Source organism: Lemur catta, chromosome 9 (genome assembly GCF_020740605.2).
Source record: "Lemur catta isolate mLemCat1 chromosome 9, mLemCat1.pri, whole genome shotgun sequence".
In the NCBI taxonomy this organism is placed as follows: domain Eukaryota; kingdom Metazoa; phylum Chordata; class Mammalia; order Primates; family Lemuridae; genus Lemur; species Lemur catta.
The window spans coordinates 23,235,685-23,254,062 of record NC_059136.1 but is presented as its reverse complement, the minus strand read 5'-3'; the positions used below and the strand labels follow the sequence as shown (position 1 = coordinate 23,254,062).

The 18,378-nt window shown below is 42.0% G+C and overlaps 1 pseudogene across 1 annotated transcript; it reads right to left on the bottom strand.

Annotated features, from left to right (window-relative positions):
• Window positions 1–5,230: 5,230 nt before the first annotated feature.
• LOC123644380 lies at window positions 5,231–12,017 on the bottom strand (annotated as a pseudogene). Its single transcript, XR_006737124.1, has 2 exons — window positions 11,994–12,017; window positions 5,231–5,884 (listed from the first exon to the last, which is right to left on the bottom strand). The product of XR_006737124.1 is annotated as a 60S ribosomal protein L15-like (transcript).
• Window positions 12,018–18,378: the final 6,361 nt, after the last annotated feature.

Genomic DNA, 18,378 nt, shown 5'->3' with positions numbered 1-18,378 from the left:
AGAGCAAGACCCCGTCTCTACTAAAAAAAATAGGAAGAAATTATCTGGCCAATTAAAATATATATAGAAAAAATTAGCCGGGCATGGTGGCACATGCCTGTAGTCCCAGCTACCCGGGAGGCTGAGGCAGTAGGATCGCTGAAGCCCAGGAGTTTGAGGTTGCTGTGAGCTAGGCTGATGCCACGGCACTCACTCTAGCCCGGGCAACAAAGAGACACTCTGTCTCAAAAAAAAAAATATATTAATAATGTATTGTGACCTTATTAAAATGTACAAATACAATGTACAACAATAATAGCACAAAAGAAAGGAAGATGTAATATTATTTGAAGGCAGACTTTGATGAGTTAAAGACACACGTTGTAAACTCCAGTGTCCAAAGCATAAATAAATAAATAGGCATAGAAAATAAAACAATTTCTTCAACAAAATTGAAGAATAAAGAAATAATAAACTAATCCAAAATTAATCCAAAAGAAGGAAAAAAGCATAAAAGGAACACAGATCAGAAGGGATAACAGAAAACAAATGGCAAGATGGTAGATTTAAACTCAACTGCAGCAATAACTGCATTAAAAGTAAATATCCAAATTCTCCAGGTAAAAACAGACATTATCAACTGAATACGTGTTGTCTATAAGAATGCCACTTACATATAAACACAGATGGGCTGGTAAAAAAAGGTTGGAAAAAGATATATCATGCAAACATTAATTATAAAACTTAAGAATATGGAATATTCCCAGGGATAAAAAGGAACATTTCATAGAGATAAAGAGTCAATTCATCAAGAAGACATAACAATATCAAATGCATATACACCTAATAACAGCTTCAAAATACATAAGAAGAAACTGAGAGAACTAAAAGAAGAAATAGAAAAATCCACAATTGTAGCTTGAGATTTCAACACTATCTTTTCACTAATAAACAAGGAAGCAGAACATCATAAAGTATATCAAAGACATATTGACCAATTGACCTAACTGACATGTATAAAACAGTTCACTCAGCAATAGCCAAATGCACATTCTTTTCAAGTACACATGTGAAATTCACCAATATAGACTATATGTTGGTCATACAGAGTATGTTCTTGCATCACAATAGAATTAAACTAGAAATAATTAACAGAAAGATATCTGGGAAAATTCAGATTTGGAAATTAAACAACATATTTCTAGAGAATACATGGGTCAAAAAAATCACAAGGGAAATTAGAAAACATTTGAGCTTAATTATTATAAAAATATAACATCAAAATTTGTAGGATACTACTAAAGCAGCACTTAAGAAAAATTTATAGCTTTAAATGCTTGCATCTGAAAAGGTCCAAAATTAGTGACATAAGCTTCCACCTCAAGAAGCTAGAAAAATAATAGCAAATAAAACCCAAAGTAAATAGAAGAAAGTAATGACAAAAATAATAACAGATATAAATGAATTGGAAAATGAAAGAAAGAAGGAGAGAGAGAGAGAGAGAGAGAGAGAGAGAGAAAGAAAGAAAGAAAGAAAGAAAGAAAGAAAGAAAGAAAGAAAGAAAGAAAGAAAGAAAGAGAAAAGAAAAGAAAAAAAAAAGAGCCTTTTGACTGGAACTGTCATTTTCCAATAATTCACCAAAATGATAAACATGAAAGGAAAGAGGAGAGCCTGAAATGTGTTCTCTAGGCTTTTTAGAAAACGTGGAGTTTGAAAAAGAAAATCCAAAGGTAAGAAGCAACAGCTGCCCCAGATGAGAAAGAATCAGTGAAAGAACTCCAGAGATATGAAGAATCGGAGCAAAAGGATACTCCCAAAAGGGAGCACCAGCTCTCTAGCAAGGCATACCAACCAAAATCAGAATATTGAAATGACAGATGAAGAATTTCAAACATGGATTGCAAGGAAGCCGAATGAAATGCAATATAAAATGGAAACCCAACACAAGGAAACCACAAAAACAATGCAGGAAATGAATGAAAAATTCACTACGGAAATTGAATTATTAAAGAAAAATCAAGCAGAACTTCTGGAAATGAAAAATTCATTCCAGGAATTAAAAAGCATGCTGGAAAACCTTAGGAATGGGTTAGATTGAGCAGTAGAAAGAATCTCAGAGCTTGAAGATAATAGCTTTCAATTAAACAAGTTAGTCAAAGAGATAGAGCAGATAAATAAGAGGAATGAGAAAAGCCTACAAGAAATATGGGATTATGTGAAGAGGCCTAATATAAGAATCATAGGCATCCCTGAGGGTGAAGAAGAAAATACACAAGGGTTGGATAATTTATTTGAGGTAATAATTGAGGAGAATTTCCCTGGCCTTGCTAGAAATCTGGATATCCAGGTGCAAGAAGCTCAGAGGACTCCTGGGAGATTCATTGCAAAGAGGCAAATACCATGACACATAGTCATCAGACTGGCCAAAATTAACATGAAAGAGGTGCTCTTACAAGCTGTAAGGCAAAAGGAGCAGGTACCTTACAAATGAAAACCCATCAGACTAACTGTAGACTTCTCAACTGAGACTTTACAAGCCAGAAAGGATTGGGGCCCCAGTCTCAGTCTTCTCAAACAGAATAATGCCCAGCCTAAAATTTTGTATCCTTTCATATATGAGGGAGAAATAAAGTCTTTCTCAGACACGCAAACACTGAGGGAATTTGTCAAGACAAGACCTTCCCTACAGGAAGTACTTAGAACTGCATTATACACAGATCAGCACAATAGACACTCACCAGTGTAAAATCACTCAAAAGCTAAAGGTCAAAGGACAGACACCATAATGGCTCAAGAGATAAAACGAAGTAACAAAGTTCTACTCAACAGGATCAACAGAAATCCACCCCACTTATCAATTCTTTCAATAAATGTGAATGGCTTGAACTCCTCACTGAAGAGACATAGACTGGCTGAATGGATAAATATACACAAGCCAAGTATCCTCCAGGAAACACATCTAACCCACAAGGATGCATCCAGACTCAAGGTGAAGGGATGGAAAAAAATATTCCACACAAATGAAAAGAAAGTTCGTGTAGCAGTTCTCATATCAGATAACTTAGTCTTCAACAAAAGTAATGAAAGATAAAGATGGTCATTATATAATGGTAAAGGGAAAAATTCAATAAGAAGACATAACAATTCTAAATATTTATGCACCCAACACAGATGCACCCAGATTCATAAAGCAAATCCTACTTGATCTAAACAAAATGATAAACAGCAGCACTGTAATAGCCAGGGGCTTCAAAAGCCCTTTGACAGAACAGGACAGATCTTCCAAACAGAAAATAAAGGAACAATGGACTTAAATAGAACTCTAGAACAAATGGGCCTAACAGACATTTACAGAACATTCTATCCCAAGACCACTGAATATACATTCTTCTCATCAGCTCATGGGACATTCTCTAAGACTGACCATTTCCTAGGCCACAAAACATGTCTCAACAAATTTAAAAAAAATAGAAATTATACCATGCATCTTCTCAGATCATAGTGGAGTAAAATTAGGAATCAACTCCAACAGAAATACTCGTCTCTACACAACGTCATGGAAACTAAACAACCTACTGCTGAATGATATTCAGGTCAAGGAGGAAATTAAGAAAGAAATCAAAACAGTCTTTGAACTAAATGATAAAAGGAACACAAGCTATCAAAATCTCTGGGACACAGCTAAAGCAGTCCTGTGAGGAAAATTCATAGCCATAAATGCCTACATCCAAAAGACAGAAAGGTCACAAACCAATAATCTAATGAATCAACACAAAGAACTGGAAAAGGAAAAGTAAACCAATCCCAAACCCAGCAGAAGAAAAGAAATACCCAAGATCAGAACAGAACTAAATGAAATTGATAACAAAAGAAATATATAGAAGATTAATGAAACAAAAAGTTGGTTCTTTGAAAAGATAAACAAAATTGACACATCTCTCACTAGATTAACCAGAAGCAGAAAATAAAGGACTCTAATAAGCTCAATCAGAAATGAAAATGGAGAAATTACAACTGATAGCATGGAAATACAAAATATCATCTCTGAATACTATAAAAATTTCTATGCACATAAACTTGAAAACATAGAGGAAATGGACAAATTCTTAGAAACAAACAGCCTCCCTAGCCTAAATCAGGAAGAAACAGAATTCCTGAACAGACCAATATCAAGTACCAAAATTGAAAGAGAAATAAAAAACCTTCCTAAAAAAGTCCCAGAGCAGATGGTTTCACACCTGAATTTTACCAGACCTACAAAGAAGAACTGGTGCCTATCCTGCAGAAATTATTCCATAACATTGTAAAGGAAGGAATTCTCCCCAACATGTTTTATGAAGCCAACATCACCCTGATACCAAAGCTAGGAAAGGACTCAACAAAAAAAGAAATCTACAGAAAAATATTGCTTATGCATATAGATGCAAAACTTCTCAATAAAATCCTAGCAAATCGAATTCAGCTGCTCATCAAAAAAATAATCCATCACACCAAGTAGGCTTCCTCCCAGAGATGCAGGGATGGTTCAACATTTGCAAATCTATAAATATAATTCACCACATAAACAGAAGTAAAAACAAAGACCATATGATCCTCTCAATAGACGCAGAATAAGCATTCAACAAAATTCAGCACCCTCTTATGATAAGGATGCTTTTTTTTCCTCTCTTGTAAAGAATTTATTTTACACCTATTATACCACACAGCATGTTTTAAACACTGACATATAACTCCCGAGTAAGATAAAGCAAAGACAAAAAAAGTTTATCTTATTAGAAACAAGATACACCATCACTTATAGTCTTCAAACATTATTGCACTTTTAACTTCATAATTTGACAAAGCATTCATGAAACAATCTGCAGACTAGTTTAACAGACAAGGCCAGGCGCGGTGGCTCACGCCTGTAATCCTAGCCCTCTGGGAGGCCGAGGCGGGAGGATCGCTCGAGGTCAGGAGTTCGAGACCAGCCTGAGTGAGACCCTGTCTCTACTAAAAATAGAAAGAAATTATCTGGCCAACTAAAAATACATATAGAAAAAATTAGTCGGGCATGGTGGCGCATGCCTGTAGTCCCAGCTACTCGGGAAGCTGAGGCAGTAGGATCGCTTAAGCCCAGGCGTTTGAGGTTGCTGTGAGCTAGGCTGACGCCACAGCTGGGGCACTCACTCTAGCCGGGCAACAGAGTGAGACTCTGTCTCAAAAAAAAAAAAAAAACCAGACAAATAACACCTTTAAGCAGACAGGCCGTCCTAAATTATTTATTAGGTATGAATTTTACAAACATTATATTAGCAGTAATGGTGGAGCTGGAGAGTATTGCGCCTTCTCCAAGCTGCACAGCGAGAACCACCAATAGTGTGGTGGAACTCATGGCCCTTTCCAAGGCCACGGCTCTTGCGGCCTGCAGATGTCAGCCCACGCATCTCCCTGTGCTTGTGGACCAGTTTGGTGATCCACTGGGTGTCAGGATTTCTTCTGATAGCTTTATGGAATGGATCAATGAGGATAACGTCAGAAAATTTGTACGTGAAATCTTCACCAACCCAGTAAGAATTCAGGACTCTTAGAGCCCCACAGTGGTGTCCAGCTCTCTCCTCTGCAACAGACTGAAGGCTTCGAGCAAACTTTAGCTGGTTAACACCATGATGGACAGGCTTGCCATAGGTTGCACCCTTAGGAACTGGGCGTTTGCGGCCACCACAGCGCACATGAATCCTATATATGACATAATCTTGCTTGGTCTTATATCCCAGTCTGCGTGCTTTATCCAGTCGGTGGGGCGGGGAGCCCTGTGGAGCGCGGAGAGCTGGCGGTATTGCCAGCAGCGGATCCTCAGAAGAAAGCGCATTACATCAGACTGCTTCTTCCTCCATAGCTCCTGGATATACTTGTATGCACCAATCTTGGCTTATCTGATGGCCACCGCCAGACGGAAAGGGCAATAAGGATGCTTAACAAGATAGGCATAGACAGGACTTACTTCAAAACGATAAAAGCCATATACAACAAATCCACAGCCAACATCATACTGAACGGGGAAAAATTGAAAGCATTCCCGCTTAGAACTGGAGCCAGACAAGGTTGCCTTTTATCACCACTTCTATTCAACATAGTGCTGGAAGTCCTAGCCAGAGCAATCAGACAAGAGAAGGAAATCAAGGGCATCCAAATGGGAGCAGAAGAGGTCAAACTATGAGTCTTTGCTGTTGATATGATCCTATATGTAGAAAACCCCAAAGTTTCTGCCAATAGACTACTGGAATTGATAAATAAGTTCAGCAAAGTCTCAGGTTACAAAATCAATGTACACAAATCAGTAACATTCGTATACAACCAACAACAGTCAATCTGAGAACCAAATCAAAGACTCAATAATTTTCACAATAGCAACAAAGAAAATAAAATACTTAGGAATATATTTAACTAAGGAGGCGAAAGACCTCTACAGGGAGAACTAATGAAACAATGAGGAAGGAAATAGCAGAGGACATAAACAGATGGAAAACCATACCATACTCCTGGATCAGCAGAATCAACGTTAAAATGTCTATACGACCCAAGATGATCTACAGAGTCAATGCAATTCCTATTAAAATACCAGCATCATTTTTTACAGCTCTAGAAAAAATAATTCTACACTTCACATGGAACCAGAGAAGACCCCATTACAGCTAAAGCAAACTTAAGCAAAAAGAACAAATTGGGAGGCATCAATTTACCAGACTTCAAGCTATACTACAAGGCTATAGTAACCCAAACAGCATAGTATTGGCACAATAACAGAGGCATAGACCAATGGAACAGGACTGAGAACCCAGATATATAACCATCCTCATATAGCCATCTGATCTTTGACAAAGCAGACAGAAACTCGGGGGGATGGGCAGGACATGGGCAATATATATAACCTGAACTTTTGTACCCCCATAATAAGCTGAAATAAATAATATATATAAAAAATGTTTATGGATGTGGTTGAGGGTCCTTAAGACCACCCCAAGCTTGATGATTCACTAGGAGGACTCACACAACTCAGCATATGGTCATGCTCACAGCTCTGATTTATTACAGAGAAAGGATATAAAGCAAAATTACCAAAGGGAAGATTCATAGTGCAAAGTTGAAGGAAACCAGATGCAAACTTCCAAAACCTTTTGTTAGGTAGGGATGAAGGTATACAGGTGGCAGGGCAGGTGGTTAGACATGCAGGTAACAAGGTAGGTGATAAGAGGATGTGGTCAAGGGCTGAGGGTTAGGACCAATGAAAACAGAGAAAAGAAACCACAACAGCAAGGACTTGAGGTTGGGGACTTTTCCCCACCAGGAGCACACGCAGAAGTTAGGAGCCTATGGCCAAAGGTAACCTTTCTCTCATTAACATATATTAACATGGTAAAAAGCACACCCCCAGCACCATGACAATTCCAGAGCCAGCCATACAAGGACAGAAAGTGGGAGGGCACCATTCTAGGAATTCCCCACCCCTTTCTCAGAGAAATCATGAATATTCCACCCCCAGTTTAACATAGAATTAGGGAACCAACATAAAAGGGGAAATCTTGTTAAACTCAGTCTTCTCCACTCACAGAGACAGACCCATTTCTCTTTCCAGAACGTATTCTCACTTTACTTTCACTTTGTAAGCTTCCTGTTTCCTGCAGTGAAGCTGCTTGTGTGAGTTGCTTGTGTCTGTCATCACTCTGTCACACTGGCCTGGCTTGTGATTCTTCCAAGCCAGGAGCCAAAGAACTAGGACAGCTCTCCCAAAAACCAACCCTGACAGTCTTCTCCCAGTAGAGTCACATAAGATGCACTTAATTTCTTGAGCAATGAGTTGTGACAACCTATGTGAAATGTTGTCTATCAAGGTAGCTCATCAGAGATCCAGAGCCCAGCGTTTTTATTGGAGGGCTGATCAAGTATCCATCCTCTGCCAAGCATGTACCAAAATTCCCGACTTTCAGAAGGAAATCAGAAGCGTGGCATAAACTATGTTGTTTTAACAAACTGTTCAGACACAATGAACCACTCTTTTCAGTTCTGGGAATGGTGAGAATTCTCCTGAAATTCCCAGAAATTCTCAAGTTCCCAGATGACAGCCAAGGGCCAAACTTGCAAACAGACATTTCTAAGGATAGCAGTCTCGGGCCTGCTGTGTTAACTCTTTTATGCACAATGACAAATTTAACAACACATATGGAATGCCTACATACTGAAAACTATAAAACACTGCTAAGAGATATTTTAAAAGACCTAAATAGAGATACGCCATGTTTATGGATCAGAAGATGCATTGATAAGAAGTCAATTCTCTCCAGTTATCTAGATATTCTACATAATCCCAGTCAAAATCCCAGCTGGCAAATTGACAAATACCTTAAAATTTATATGGAAATGCAAAAGTCTTAGAAAAGCCAAAACAATTTTGAAAAAGAGGATCAAATTTGGAGCTCCTATACTAGCTGATTTCATGATTTACTATAAAACTACAATAATCAAGACAGTGCCGTGCCTATCACTTCTTCAAAATTAGCATAGTCATTAGAACCACTGCTAGATCTTATTATTTAATGTGTGAATAAAGAAGTACAGGCCAGGCGTGATGGCTCACGCCTGTAATCCTAGCACTCTGGAAGGCCGAGGCGGGTGGATCATTTGAGCTCAGGAGTTCAAGACCAGCCTGAGCAAGAGCGAGATCCTGTCTGTAATAAAAATAGAAAGAAATTAGCTGGACAACTAAAATATATACAAAAAATTAGCTGGGCCTGGTGGCGCATGCCTATAGTCCCAGCTAGTCAGGAGGCTGAGGCAGAAGGATTGCTTGAGCCTAGGAGTTTGAGGTTGCTGTGAGCTAGGCTGATGCCATGGCACTCTAGCCCAGGGAACAGAGCAAGACTCTGTCTCAAAAAAAAAAAGTACATTACTACTACAGCCAAAATATGTTCAATATTTTAATAAATATTAAATATATTAATAAAAAATAATCAAGACAGTGCATAAGGAGGGACATAGAGATCAGTGGAAGAGAATAGAGAATCCAGAAATAGACCTATGCATATTTCTTTAAACAAATGGAGGTAGAAAAATTGGATATCCATATTTGTCTTAAAAAGAACCTCAGCTCTTATCTCACATTATATACAAAAATTAACTTGAAATATAATGTAAATCTAATGTACTCTAAATGTAAAATTATGAATTATAAAAACTTCTACATGAAAACTTAAGAAAATATCTTCATGACCCTAGAGTAGTCAGATTAGGTAGGACACAAAAAGCATGGACCATTAAAAAAATCTTTGATAAACTGAACTTGATCAAAATTAAAAGCTTCTGCTTGTCAAAAGACACTGTTAAGGAAATGAAAAGATAAACCATAACTGGGAGAAAATATTTGTAATACATATATTTAACAAAGGATTTGTGTCCAGACTGTATACGTATTTTTACAACTTCATAATTAGAAGATACTCAATCTAATTTTTTTTAATGGGCAAAAGTTTGAAAAGGAATTTCACAGAAGATATACAAATGGCCAATAGTACATACAAATATTTTCAATGTCATTAGTCATCAGGGAAATGCAAATTAAAACTGCTATGAGATGCCAGTAGATTCACTAGAGTAGCTAAAGACTTACAAAACCAAATTATGACAAAGATGTAGAGCAGCTGGAACTCTCATTTACTGCTGGTGGAAATGTAAAATGGTACCACCACTTTGGAAACAATTTGGCAGTTTCTTATAACATTAAACATATATTTAGTATATGATCTAGCAATTCCACTTCTAGATCTTTAGTCAAAGACTTATACATAAATGTCCATAGCGGTTTTATTCATAATAGCCAAAAATAGAAATCACTAACATATCAATCAACAGGTAGATAGGTAAACAAATTGAGGTATAGTCATATAATGAAATACTACTTAGTCATTAAAAGGAACTAATTAATAATATACATAACCACATGGATGAATTTCAAAAACACTATGCTGAACAAAAGAGCCAGACACAAAGGAGGATATACTGTATGACTAAAACTCTAGAAAAGACTGATCTATTACTGCAGGGGTAGGGGGTGGGAATTGACTAGGAAAAGGCCCAAGGGAACTTTCTAGGGTAATAGAAGTATTCTGTACCTTGCTGTAATGGTGGTTACATGGTATATACATTTGTCAAAACTCATCAAATTGTTCACTTAAAATAAGTGCTTTTTGCACAACAATTACACCTCAATAAAGTTGATTTTTTAAAATGGATGTGGGCAAAGGGTAAACAAAACTCATTTCTCTTCTGCTTGAGAATCTGACTTTTGGTTAACTCTCTAGCTATGTTCCCCTGGTAACCAGATAAAGGTAGAATGTCAAGTACGTGACTAGGCAACACAGCTTACGGTAAAAATTGCCCCTATTGGTAAGTTGCATGTGGACAGGGAGGAACCACAGATGAATTGTGAATGCCTGATGGGAAGCCATAACTGTGGGCTTCCTGGAGGACAGTGACTCTTGAAATGGGGCATGTCTCTCATGAAGACCCTGAAAGCTACACCTCTGGAACTGTCATAAAACACAATAGCTCCTGTGAAACATAAGGTTTGGAAGCCAAGATGACTCCTGCCCCACCTGATATGGATCTCATATCCTTGCATGTGAGCTGTCACCTAGAGTTCCAAAGATGTAGCCTTGATGGCTACATAAACCACTGGATGGATTCCTGCAGAAAAAGAAGGTATAACTCTGCAGCTGGCCAACTATATTTCCTGGCCTACACCATTCTGAGAAGATGGGTGCCAAGGGTGGCCTGTGGTTGTCTTATGGGTGGGGCTAAATATTCAGTAGACTAAGAGGGTGGACACTGCAATGGGTATTTCACAGAAGAGTAAGCACAAATGGCCATGAAACATGTGACAGTATGTTCAACCTGATAAATCATAAGGGGATGCAAGTCTAGTCCTAATGCAGTGCCTGGCACAGAGTTAGCACTCAATAAATATTTGTTGAATGACTGAATGAAACCAAAACCACAGTGAGATACTACTTGATAGGCAAAAATTAAGAAATCTGACAATATCAAGTATTGGAAAAGATACAGAGCTATAGAATCACTTTGCATGTCACTGATAAGCAGGTAAATTAGCAAATCAATTTGGCATTATTGGCCAGGTGCAGTGGCTCATGCCTGTAATCCTAGCACTCTGGGAGGCTGAGGCAGGAGGATCCTCTGAGTTCAGGAGTTTGAGACCAGCCTGAGCAAGAACGAGACCCAGTCTCAAAACAAACAAAAAAAAATTTTGGCATTATCTTGTAAAGTTGAAAATTTACATTCCTACAACCCTGCATTCTATTCCTAGGTATATCCAAGACAGGCTTTTGTACTTGTATACCTGGAGACATATATAGGAATGTTCACAGTGTCACTGTTCATATTAGCAAAACCTATAAACAACCCAAATGTCCAAAGGCAAGATTATGGATGTATAAACTGTGGAACATGCACAGAATGTCCAGCAATCAAAATGAAAGAATGATAGCTATATGGAAGAATATTATTATGATCTTGCTTTCTGACCACAAGGTAATAAAATCAGAAATTAACAATAAGATAACAAGAGAATATATTTGGAAACTAAAATACTCTTTCTTGGCTAAGCATTGAAGATGTAGTGTTTCTCAACAGGGATGCTCCTGCATTTGGGCAGAACAAACGTTGTGCTGGACCATCCTGCACAGTACAAGGGGCTTAGCATTTTTGGCACTGACACCCCACAGTCCTTGCGACAGTCCAAAGAGCCCACACACATTTCCAAATGTACAGCCCCTAGGTAAGAACCACTGCCCCACCCTCATCACCCAAAATAAAATCCAAACTCTTACACAGCCTCAAACCCTGTGTGATATGCCTCTGCCGATGTCCCCAGCCTTGCCTCTCTCGTCCTCACACTGCACACTTCCGCCACACCAACCTCCCTTGATTCTGGATCTTCAAGTGTTTACCCACCCTGACCTCACCTGACATTCCTTTAACCTGGCCATCTCCCTCTTAAGACTTAGATCTTCAGAAGTTATTCCTCTGAGACACCCCCTTGACCACCCAGCCAGGGTTAGGTGACCTTTGCCTCAGCTTCCCCAAAAGAGCCCTTGCTCACTGTTTGGTCACTGCTCATTCACTTATCTGTGTGTGCCACTTCATTAATTCTCTGTAATGTGCCCAACGCTACCTCAATGCCTAGTATGCTGTATGGTGCAAAATTGGTGCTCAGTAAATCCAATCTTTGTTGAGTTATCTCAAAGAGTCCCTGAGTCTAATGGTGGAATTAAGGGTAGGAAGGACAGAGAACCCCCAAGAGGTAGGTGAAACCCAAAGAAAAAGAATTACCCCTCCCATAGGTGACTCACTTCCCGATACCAATCTTTCAGGATCTGACTTTTAACTTGTATGAAAGAAGGTGGTGGTTTTCTTTCTGCACCTTTTCCATTCCCAACACTACTGTCCTAGTTGAGGGTCACATTGCTCTGGCCACTTTCATCTAGGAGACAGTAAGCTAAGAGCAGAATATCTTATTTTGTATCTACAGCCCCTGACACAAAATAAACAGTCACTGAACTGAGAACCAAGCCTGAGAGGAGACTTGGGAGCTTCGAGAGTACTCCAGCAGCCCATGGGCACACCCTCTCCCACCTTGCCATGTTGCCATGTGGGTGGGTGAGATACTGCCCTGACAAAATCCCAGTCTGATTTTCTCCTGAATTGGGCATTTCTTGCAAGTGTCTATTTCCAAGTGTCTGTCATCTATCTGCTCCCCTCTGCCCTCCCATGTGCTCCTTGGAAGATCCCACTCACCCAGCCTCTCTTCTTTTTTTCTTCATTCTCCCAGACTTCAGTGCTGACTTCAGCAGGTTTATGGCCCTCACCTTTCCTCTCCAGCTCTTCTGACTCCCTGCCCTGACACAGGCACTGCCCTGCAGGGATTTCAGCCTTTCTCCACCTGGGTGAGCTCACCTCTCCATATCCAGGCTCCCAAAGTAAGGCTGAGCTGATGCACCCTTCAACCCATCTGCTCTGGGAATGGACTGGACCAGGCTTTCATGTGGGAGTCTCGTAGTCTGGGGCACTCCCTTTTGCACAACTGGGTCAAGGCTTGGCCAGGCTCTTCTCATCCTGCTCCTCCAGCCCCCCAGGTGCAAATCCCCAGGTGCCCCTCTGGCCTCCACAGAACTGTTAAGGGACCAGCTCCTTCCACCCTCCCCCTCTCCCTTCTCTTCCACTTCCTAGACTTTCCCTCAGGCAGAGTCTGTCCTTCCCTCCCTAAGGTGGACAGGGCCTGCTCCATATCACATGTCCCATAGCCTTCACACCCCTACCAGCCTTTTCCATTTTCTGCTGGGGCAGACCAAGGCAGGGAGGACAGTCACAGGGCAGGGTGTCCCAGTGTCTTTGACATGTCCCCACTGTCCCAAATTCACAGCACCCCCTCTCTTTACCCTTGCTCTCACACAGAGTCAATCATTAGCTGAAACTTACAGAGCAGTTCCTGTGTCTTACATACCTTGTGTCACTCAGACTTCCAACCCAGCCTTCTCTGCATGCATCCTGTGTACAGGCCCCATGTGCGCTGCCCAGTCTCCCCCACTGACTGCTCCTCCTGGCCTCTTTCCCAGCTCATGCTGTCCTGCCCAACCGTCATCCGGCAGTTCTTCAACACAGCATGCTGGTTCCTGTCTCAGGACCTTTGCTGTCCTGCCTCAGCCCCAGATCTCAGCCACAAGTCCCCCCAGGGCCTTTGCCCTGCTCAGCTGGCCCCTCTGTCCCATCACACTGCTCTACTGTCTTCACAACCCTTGCACTTGGAGTAGCTTCACTGTCTTGTCCATACTGCATGCCCAGGGGATAGGGATGTGAACACATCTATACACAGCAGGGACATGTCCAGTTGTGTGCTGTCAAACAGAGAAACTAACAGAGGAGGCAGGATTATGAGCACCATTTCAAAGACGAGGAGTCTGCAGTTCAGGGAGATTAAATAACTGCAGAGAGCCATAAGGCAGGTTGAGCCAGGGTCCAACCAGCACAATAAAAACCAAAAGACTTATGAGGAAAATGGCGCTACAGGCATAACACTCAAAAACTTCATTAGTGGCCAGGTGCAGTGGCTCACGCCTGTAATCCTAGCACTCTGGGAGGCCAAGGCGGGAGGATCGCTCAAGGTCAGGAGTTTGAGACCAGCCTGAGCAAGAGCGAGACCCCGTCTCTACTAAAAAATAGAAAGAAATTATATGGACAGCTAAAAATATATATAGAAAAATTAGCTGGGCATGGTAGCACATGCCTGTGGTCCCAGCTACTCGGGAGGCTGAGGCAGGAGGATTGCTTGAGCCCAGGCGTTTGAGGTTGCTGTGAGCTAGGCTGACACCATGACACTCTAGCCCGGGCAACAGAGTGAGACTCTGTCTCAAAAAACAAACAAACAAAAAAAAAGAAACTTCATTAGTAACACATTTAAAAAGGGATAGTCAGCCAGGTGCAGTGGCTCACGCCTGTAATCCCAACACTTTGGAAGGCTGAAGAAGGAGGATCTCTTGAGGTCAGGAATTCGAGATCAGTGTGGGCAACATAGTGAGATCCCTATCTCTACAAAATATTAAACAATTAAAATAAATAAATAAATAAAAAGGGATAGTCAATAGCTTAAAAGTGAGCAACCCAAGTGTCTATCAACAGATGAATGGATAAGTAAAATGTGGTATACACATACATGAAATGTTATTTAGCCTGAAAAAGGAGGGAAATTCTGATATGTGCTCCAACATGCATGAACCTGGAGGACACTATGGTGAGTGAGATAAGCCAGTCACAAAAGGACAACTATATGATTCCACTTATATGAAGTACATAAAGTGGTAAAACTCAGAGAGACAGAAAGTAGAATGGTGGTTTCCAGGACTGGGGAAGGAGGGAATGGGGAGTTTGTGTTTAATGGGGACAGAGTTTTAGTTTTAGAAGATGAAAAGAGTTGAAGTGGATGGTGATGATGTTTGCACAACATTAAGAATGTATTTAATACTGAACTGTATACTTAAAAATAGCTATGATGGTAAATTTTATGTGTATTTCACTACAATTTTTTAAATAATAAAATGTTTTAAAGTGATAGGAACCTACCAAAAATGATAGCACAGTTTTGCATATGTTAAATAATTAAGAAATACATAAATATTACAATAAACATAGCATCTGCCATGAAAAAGACCCGAAGTTTGCTTGTGGAAGTGGGAATGGGAAGGATTATGACTTGTGAATTATTGTAGAGGGGGTCATCTGAAATCCAGTGGAAAGATGTAATACCAGGTGTCAGCAGGTGTGACTCATAGGACACACAATGACATTCGACAAACTGAGGCAACTGGTAGACCTCTGAGGTGTGTGTATTTTGTGTACTCCTATGTGGCTGTGATCCATCCATTCAGCTAAATGCTGTTTTTGGTTTCTATTTTCACATAATGTTTCTCGTGGATAAAATCACACACAAACAAACATGAAATGTGCTTTATGCTCAAACTATTCCCATTTATAACACAACAAACTAAGAGTCCCAACTATACCACATAAGGGTACTTCTACTCATCTATATCATAAAACTACAGCACAATGGGCCCAAGGATCTAGACAAGCTGAAGAGAGGTTTTGTGTTCAGAAGTCTTCTCTCTGAGGGACAATGGCCTGAAGGTTAGACTTTCCTAGACCCTGCAGGGGGAACTGCCTGGGAGGGAGGATCATCCACAGGGAGTGGAGGCAAAACTGGTCAGAGCAGGGTCTGAGCATTGATTGGCCTAAGCAGGTGTCCATCATCACCACCCAGCAAAGATCTAGAAAGGTCCTATACTTAGATCTAGGAAGATCCTGTGTCAGAAACCTGAGCTCCTTGGGTTTGAGAAAGTCTTTACTTTTGATCTGGCCAAAGAAGGAAGAAAAGCAGAGACACATTCCTAGGACCAGGCAGAAAAGCCTGGCCAAAAATGTCAAGCGAAGAAGTGAAGCTTTCCCAGGGAATAAGGCTGCCACTGAGCTCTGTCCGGAACCCAGCAAGGTATGAACAAGTTAGAAAAGCCAACCCCAGGTCCAGAACCCAGACCCCAACCCAACGGCTAACTAGTACAGGTGTGGGAGCCTGGGCAGCCTCTGGGCCAAGGGAAGGGAGGCCTGACTGGCTTCAGAGAGGACTGGCAGATGCCCTACAGATGCTCTAATCCTGTGCCAATCCTGACATATGAGATTTAGCTTGGTGGTCTTATCAGAATAACCTAGTAAGGTCTGTCCGCCATTAGGCCATTCCACTCTTGCACACCATTGCTGTAGTCCCTCCTCCTGCAGCCCTGGGGCTCAGGCAGGTGAAGAATCTGAGTCTCAGAAGTCTGGAATCACAAGCAGGTATTCACTGGCCTCAGCACTTACCAGACGTTGTCTGCCCCTTAAGACAAACTGAGTGCAGGTGTTATCCCCACTCCACACAGGAGGCAGACCAGTCTGCAATGACCTTACATTCCCACCAAACACAGCCAGTGGAAGGCTGGATTTAAGTGCCGCTCCCCAGACGAGGGCCTAAAATCAGGCCCCTCTGTTGCCTGCCACTTCCCTCTGTGTTCATGGAGATTCCTGATAAAAACTTTTCCAGAATCTATTCCGATTCAGTTGAGCTGAGGGCTGGGGAGAGAGCCGGCTCACTTGTCCACTCAGGAACAGGCTATATCTGAGACAGTACCTCCCAGGTCTGTCCTTGGCTGCGGGGACCAGCAAGAATGTGACACAGGCACCAGGTCAGGCCCAGTGTCCCAGAGCAGGGTCAAGGCATAAACTGGGAGCAAGGCAGGCTTATGTGGTGCATGGGGTGAGCACAGCACCCAGCTCAAAAGAGACTGGGAGAGGAGTAAGTAGAGGGTCTGCAGCTGGACCAACATCTCTAAAGGCAGAAAGTCCGAGGCAAGCTGTTGGAGGTGGGGTGGAGATACAGGAGATGGGGGAGTCAGCAGAGAGGCCTAGCCTTCACCCTGAAGACAAAGAGCAAGGGAAGTGGGCAGGGTCAGGCAGGGTGTACATGTTTGCTCCATAAGGACTTACCAGGAACCTTCGGAAGTGCTGACAGTGGACCTCAGGGACCTGACAGAAGCTACTATCCTGCATCCCCGGGGCTCACCAATCATATAATCATGTGAACTGGTCCTTTAAAACAGGGATAGTTCTTTGAATAAGACCAGTTCATTCCTCTACTGTAAACCCTCCTAGCCTTTCCATCTCACTGGGTGTGAAATCCAAAGCCCTTATCTCAGCTGCAGACCCCATCCTGGGCTTCTCTGATTCAGTCGTCCCCTCTTCTCACATGGCTCATTCCCCTCCATCTCATAGTCCTCCTTGATAGTCTCCAAAAACACACCAAGCCTGCTCACACACCCCAGGGCCTTTGCACTGGCTGTCCCCTCTGTTGGGAAGGCTTTGCCTTTTCTTAGTTTCTACTTTCTTTCAGGTCTTCTCCCAAGCAGCCCCTTGTCAGGGAGGCCTCCCAACCACTCTGCACCAGGCAGCACTCTGCCCTCTTGCCCTCACCTCCCCTGGTTCACCCTCCTCAAGGCACACACCCCTACATCATCATCCCTTTATATTGTTGACTGCCCATTGTCTTCCAGAATGTCAGCCTCAGGGCAGCAGGGCCTTTGCTGTACTCCCTGCACGGGTAAGAGATGGTGCTCAATGCCTGCTGTGTAGCAAAGAACCGAATGCACAGTCCTCACAATGGCCGTGAGATAGCATCACCACCCCATGCTCCAGAGAAGGAAACTGAGGCATGGAGGGGATCACACAGTCCCTGGTCACCTGACCATAACTACCAGAGCGAGGACCTTCACTCAGGCCTGTCAGATCCTCTGTGCCCTCCTGTCTCTCCAGAGACTTGGTGAACACCCTCTGGGCAGGAAATGGGGCTAGGGGAGTCTGGTGCTCCCCATCCGCCTGTCAGCTTCTAGCCTGGCTATGCTGGCAGCTCCTGGCAATATAAACAGAGCCAGAGAGAGAGCAGGGACTCCCACACGTCTGGCTGTTCCTTGCTGTTTCCTCCAGGACCCACAGCGTGCCTGGTGCCTGGCAGGTTTTCAAGATCCATGGGTGGATGAGAAAATGCATTTAGCTGTACTCTGCTAGGCAATGCTCTCACTGCTTTACATGCACTGCCTGGTCTGGTACTCACAGCAACAGCAGGAGAAGGAAGCATTACTGTCCCCACTTGACAGATGAAGAGACAGAGACACAGAAAGTAGAGTCAGGGCCTGCCCCAAGCCCACCGTGAGGAAGCTGGGAAGTGGGGCTTCTATCTCCACTATGCTACTGCTGAAGGGAAAGCGACCAGTC